General features: G+C 36.2%; 1 long non-coding RNA gene across 1 annotated transcript in view; it reads left to right on the forward strand.

Annotated features, from left to right (window-relative positions):
- LOC143669834 (uncharacterized) overlaps positions 1-4709 on the forward strand; it is a 35381-nt gene extending 30672 nt beyond the window's left edge. Inside the window, exons 3-4 of the long non-coding RNA XR_013169085.1 lie at positions 2641-2697; positions 4432-4709. This is a non-coding gene — a long non-coding RNA (uncharacterized LOC143669834). The remainder of the gene's footprint in view (positions 1-2640; positions 2698-4431) is intronic.
- Positions 4710-6000: the final 1291 nt, after the last annotated feature.

A 6000-nucleotide genomic window follows, 5' to 3' on the forward strand; every position in this document is an offset into this window, starting at 1 on the left:
TGAACCCACAATGGCTCCAAAGTATGCCTCTATTGAAAAAAAGAAAGGGCTCAAATCAGTGACCTCAGTTTCCACCTTAAGAAACTAGAAAAAGTAGAGCAAATTAAATCCAAAGTAAATAGAAGAAGGCAATAATACAATTAAGAGCAGAAAATCAATAAAATGGAAAAAAATACAATAAAAAATCAATGAAAATGAAAAGTGATTCTTTGAAGAAATCAGTAAAATTAATAAAACTGTGGCCAGATTGACCAGGAAAAGAAAATATAAGATTCAAATAGCCAACATCGGGAAAGAAAGGTGATATCACTAGAGTTGCTACACATATTAAAATGCGAGCAAGGAAATATTATGAAAAAATTTAAGAAATTCATTATCTTTGATGAAATGACAAATTCTTTGAAAGACACAAACTACCAAAGCTCACTCAAGAAAGTGAATGGCCCTGTATTGTTTAGAAGACTTAATATTATTAAGATGGATTGCTTATTTGACTGATCTGCCAAGGAGAGGATGCTATTAGTTCACCAGAAAAATACAAGTAACTTTGTCTTTAACTCTGTCACTGGAACAGCTGTTCTTAGTAAACTTGACCTTAAGTCTTATCATAGATACCTGATATCTAGTATGAAAGAGCAAAACTTGTTTATGCCAAGAGTATACAGGATTGCATTTTTCAATCTTACTTGGTTTTCTCCTTGCTTATTAAGTTCAGGTTATACAATCCCAAAACAGCATCAACCATCTTTAAATACTGTGCTTCCACAAATATTTCTAGTCCTAGGCATGTAGAAAATGTTCTACCTGCATACCTTTACTAATAATTCACGTAAATCTTTACTAAAGACTTTACAGAGTCTTGGCAAGGCTTCTGTCCTCTCTTGAAGAGTTGTACATCACCCGAGGTTAGTCTGCTGCACAGCACACCTTAGATTCTGGTCATTTGGGGCCTCTTAGAGAAGTTTTGTTAATAAACCTGAGTAACTAGAATCTTCAAACCTGTAAGTCTGGGGTGGATAGGGGTTCTTTAATATTATTTTATAGCACCTCCTCGTGTCTATATACTGAAGGCTTAAGTTTTGAATGCCCGAATCCCTATTTAATTTTTTTCCTAAAGCCAGAGAAACCAAAGTATGATTTCTTATTGTCATGCATGTGTTTACAGATTATTTGCAAATAAAGTAAGGGAATGGAATGCATGTATTTAGAAATTATTTGCAAAGAAACTCAGGGGTTCTCGATTTGAATCCACCACACATTTATTGAAAGAAATAAAAATAATGCCTACCTACAAAATAGTCTTAACTTTAAAAAACCATGAACAGATTGCTTTTTAACACATTACATCAGATTTTTTTCTTTTTAAAAGGGAGCCTATTTTTAACCATCTAACCACACCCAATCCTACAGAGTTTTCATCATAAAAACTGAGTATTGAATAGAAATTAACCCATATATAATCTGTCATCATTACGGCCCCAGAGGGAAAAAAAAGAGTCTGTTTCATTTAAGTTGTTATGTAGCCAGGTGGTGATTTTTCAGATCTGTCATGTTTTCATTCTCTTCAGCTGGGAAGGTAAGTCACTACAGATCTGACTTTTCCTGGCCTGGCTCTACTACAGAATGGGGTCAAAATAACCCTTGAATCAGAAAAGGCTGGAATAATGAATGGGACATCTGTTCCATCTGTAACCAACCATCGGCAATAGATGCTAAACCTGCTTGTGTCCTGCAAAATGGCTTCCTCCACAGCAGGACAAGGTGGGAAGTTACCAGTATGAAGAGTCAGGACCAATTTCACGAGAAGGTTGGTTTCAACTTGTTGAGGCTTAAACAGAAATGGTTTGCAAGGAAAAAACATAGGAAAATAAAGCCGTGCTAACTCATTCTCAATGATGAGCTAAATTCAGTGCCTCTTTCCTCATGCCTACACATTGACATGTCACTGTTTGCTAGGCTTCTGTTAAGATAATCAGTCAAACTAACATATGGAAAACACTCACATACACACACACAGGAAAGGAAAACGACTCACTTTGCACATTTTGGTCCATCTCAATGACTCTGAAATAATTTGAAGGCAGAGGAGACAGGGAAGATGAAAGCTAAAATATCCCAGGTCATCTGTGGATTTCATTTCTCTCTGCTAGCCTTCAGCACAATTCTATAGGGTCAGCTGGAGTGTGTCTCTCATCTGGATACTGTACGGTCAGATTAGAGGAAAGGAGGGGAGGCAGGAGCATATGTCATTAAGTTACTCAAAAACGTCACAGTATAGCTGATTTTTCTCTAACGTCATCCATCTGTAATAAATGCATAGCATGTGACAATAGTGAGTTTGAAAATAGAAAATTCACAAAGTTCTAAGTTAAAATTAAAATAATCCTTTTCTTTTTGAATGTCTGCTGTTTGTATATTATCAAAATACTTTTTTACTCTCCTGGGTAAAAATAAGCAGTTGTTTTCTAATTATTCAAACTCTTTTGGAAACTAAATTACTTAATGTAATTACATGTGGGATAGTAAAAATCAATAATAAGAGCCATTTGCAGTTCCCAGGGAATTTATATACTTGCTATTGTGTGAAGAGACAATTGATTTTTCATTGTGACTTACTTCGTTTTTTTTTTTTTTCATAAGAACTGCAGGCCATAAATCAGAAAAAAATGATGGTGATGTTCATCATAGAGATAGAAGGTACTGTTTTCAACTTTATAAATTTTATCCATGAATTGTTTTGCTGTACTTTCACCCAGTTGCATATGTACTGAGGGTTTCCCCTTGTCATTTCTGGTACAATAACTAACACAAAGGAGAGAATTTATTGGCACCGAAGTAAAAGGACACCTTATAACTGAAATAAAATAGAAGCAGATAGAAAACATAAATGTCAAGTAGAGCATGAAGGAATGAAAAAAAAAACACTTTTAAAGGTAGGATAGTAGGCAATTAACAATATAATTTGTAAGTAACTTAACTGTTTTATTTTCTTTTAAAATATGAGAATCTAATAAAACGCATTTTCCAATTATCCACTAAGTTTGAATGAATTGGGAGGTGTTTGGATGGAAAATTAAGATGCAGCTGTTCTGATACAGAAACCTCCTCAATTTCATACTTGAGCTGACAGAGTACCCATCAACCTTCTACAACTTCAGAAAAAGCCTCAAGCTAGCATTTATACCCGCCTTGATATGTAAAGGCTGCACTTGGCTGGGATTTGGCTCTGGGGAAATTATTCTAAAAGGAGCAAGTAAGGAAGGCATAAGCACACAGACTTGTAACAGCAAAAACATTTGCTTTCATGGTGTAATGAAAGAACAGCTGCACATTTCTCATGGCATGGAGTTATGATCTATGCATACCACAGAGCACACAAATTCTGCTTTTTATATTAGCATCCCCACAAATGACAACAAAATCTTGTTTCAGGCAGCTAAAACAAGGCATCTAAATGAGCTCTCCATGACCCCAACAGCTCACACCAAGGTGACTTAGAAAACTAAACTCTCCTTCCAACAGTCCCTTTCTTGAAAATAACGCTTTATTAATATAGAGCCTCTACAGCTTATTATAAATTAAACCATTTATTTTAAACATCAGCTTCTTTTTTTCAAATTGAGACCTGTTCTTTCTGATGAAACACTTGAATTCATTTACTGTCCCTTTTTACTGTCTCATTTAAGATTAAAATTTCTCATGTCAGTTGCTGCTTTCACAAAGCCCTGACATGTATTTTATTTTTTCAGCCAGTTTCTCCTCATAAATATATTTATTTCTCCATCTGTTCTGATGTTGGCCAATTAGAGAGGCTCTTAGCTCCCTCTAGTTATCTTTAAGAAATGGTATGCATGACTCTCATCACATTTCATTGAAGCTATGGTGAAAAAGGGCTGGTGGTAACACTTAAAAGTCTCAGTCACACCTTCCTGGCAACATGGGACAGAAATCCTAGAATGAGCTGAGACTCAGTATCAAGGGATTGAGAAAACCTTCTTGACCAAAAGGGGGAAGAGCAAAATGAGACAAAATAAAGTGTCAATGGCTGAGAGATGCCAAGCAGAGTTGAGAGGTTACCCTGGAGGTTATTCTTACGCATTAAATAGATACCACTTTGTTAGTCGAGATGTAAGGGAGAGGCTGAAGGGAACTGCCTGAAAATGTAGAGCTGTGTTCCAGTAGCCATGTTTCTTAAAGATGATTGTATAATGATATAGCTTTCACAATATGACTGGGTGATTGTGAAAACCTTGTGTCTGATGTTCCTTTTATCTACCTTATCAACAGACTAGTAAAACATATGGAATAAAAATAAATAATGGGGGAACAAACGTTAAAATAAATTTAGATTGAAATGCTAGTTATCAGTGAAAGGGAGGGGTAAGGAGCATGGTATGTACGAATCTTTTTCTGTTTTCTTTTTCTGAATAGATGCAAATGTTCCAAGAAATGATCATGATGATGAATATGCAACTATGTGATGATATTGTGAATTACTGATTATATATGTAGAATGGAATGATCAAAAGTTAAAAAAAAAAAAAGTCTCCGTCACAAATGTCATCTCCAAATACTGGCCCTGAAGCCTGTGCCAGCCCATGACAAAATGGACACTCCTCTTTCGCAAAATGAACAAAAGAAATAAAGCAAGTTTTCCTAATGCAGAATTACTTAATTTCGGAAATGTCCTTTTTTCTGTATGCTGTATGGTGGGGGTCACATTTCATTATTTTTCCATGTATCCCATTATTACAGCACCATTTGTTATGAACTGTTGTTTGTTTGTTTTCCTTGTTTGTTTTTTGGGGAGTGCATGGACTGAGAATTGAACCTGGGTCTCCCACATGGCAGGCGAGAATGCTACCTGAACTACCCTTGCACCCCCTGGAAATATTCTGAGAACACATCTTTCAATCTCTCTAATCTTAAAATTCTCTTTACTTTTTTTTTTTAATGGTGGTAATAGCAGGTGGTAATTTTTTTTTTAAGGGCCCTACTTGGCACAATAAAAATACTCCGTGAATCCCCAAATTCTGTGAACTTTTATTGGTATATGAAGTTCAGCCTTCAGGACCCTTCTGAATTAGCAGTCCCATGACTCTTCTGAATGATCAATCACAGGATATCCACTATGGACTAGGAGGGAAGTTTCTGCACTAACCCTCAGCCACAAATCCCTTGAATTGAGAACATCAATATTAATATAGTAATTAGCTTTCTTGTCTTAAAAGTTTTTTACCTCAAGTAGCTCAAAACAATCAGCCCCGATTTTTCTTTCCAAATTCGTGTGTTTACAATTAGTTTGCTCATCAAACGTTAAAAAAAAAAAAAGTAGAGATATTGCAAAGATCGATTTCATCTCAGGCTCATTCCTAGATCAATTCTCAAAAATGAACACTTAGTACTTTTAAAAGGTATGAAGGTGGACAATGGCGGCTCAGTGGCAAAGTTCTCTCCTGCCATGCCAGAGTCCTGGGTTTGATTTCCGGAGCCTGCCCATGTCAAAAAAAAGATATGAATTGACTGGACCAGTGGAGCCTGGTTCAGAGAGAAAGTTCTCAAATTCCTGAGAAAATCACTGTTCCTCCTCAAAGCCTTTCCACTTCCACCTATTTCTGGGTGATTTTGGGCATGTCATCTCCCATCTGCCCCTTGGTTTGGGGGGGTTTTATTTTGAGGGGAGGGTGCATGGTCCAGGAATCAAACCTGGGTCTCCTGCATGGAAGAGTCCCTTGGTTTTTCCTTGTTCTAAATTGAAGGCTCCTGGCCCACTTCAGAAGCCAAGTACTGTGGTTTATCCTATAAAGTTGCAGTGATTGCATTGATAATGTTTTAAGTATCCACTCTTAAATATACATGGCATTTAAATGTTAAACAGGAAAATAACTATTCTTAGGAATGACTTTATATACATGGAAGCCAGCTTAGAATTTTGATGAGTATAGGTAGCAAGATCATGAGAGGATATGGAAACTATTAAACAGTGCCAGTTAACATAAG

Source organism: Tamandua tetradactyla, chromosome 26 (genome assembly GCF_023851605.1).
Source record: "Tamandua tetradactyla isolate mTamTet1 chromosome 26, mTamTet1.pri, whole genome shotgun sequence".
Taxonomy (NCBI): domain Eukaryota; kingdom Metazoa; phylum Chordata; class Mammalia; order Pilosa; family Myrmecophagidae; genus Tamandua; species Tamandua tetradactyla.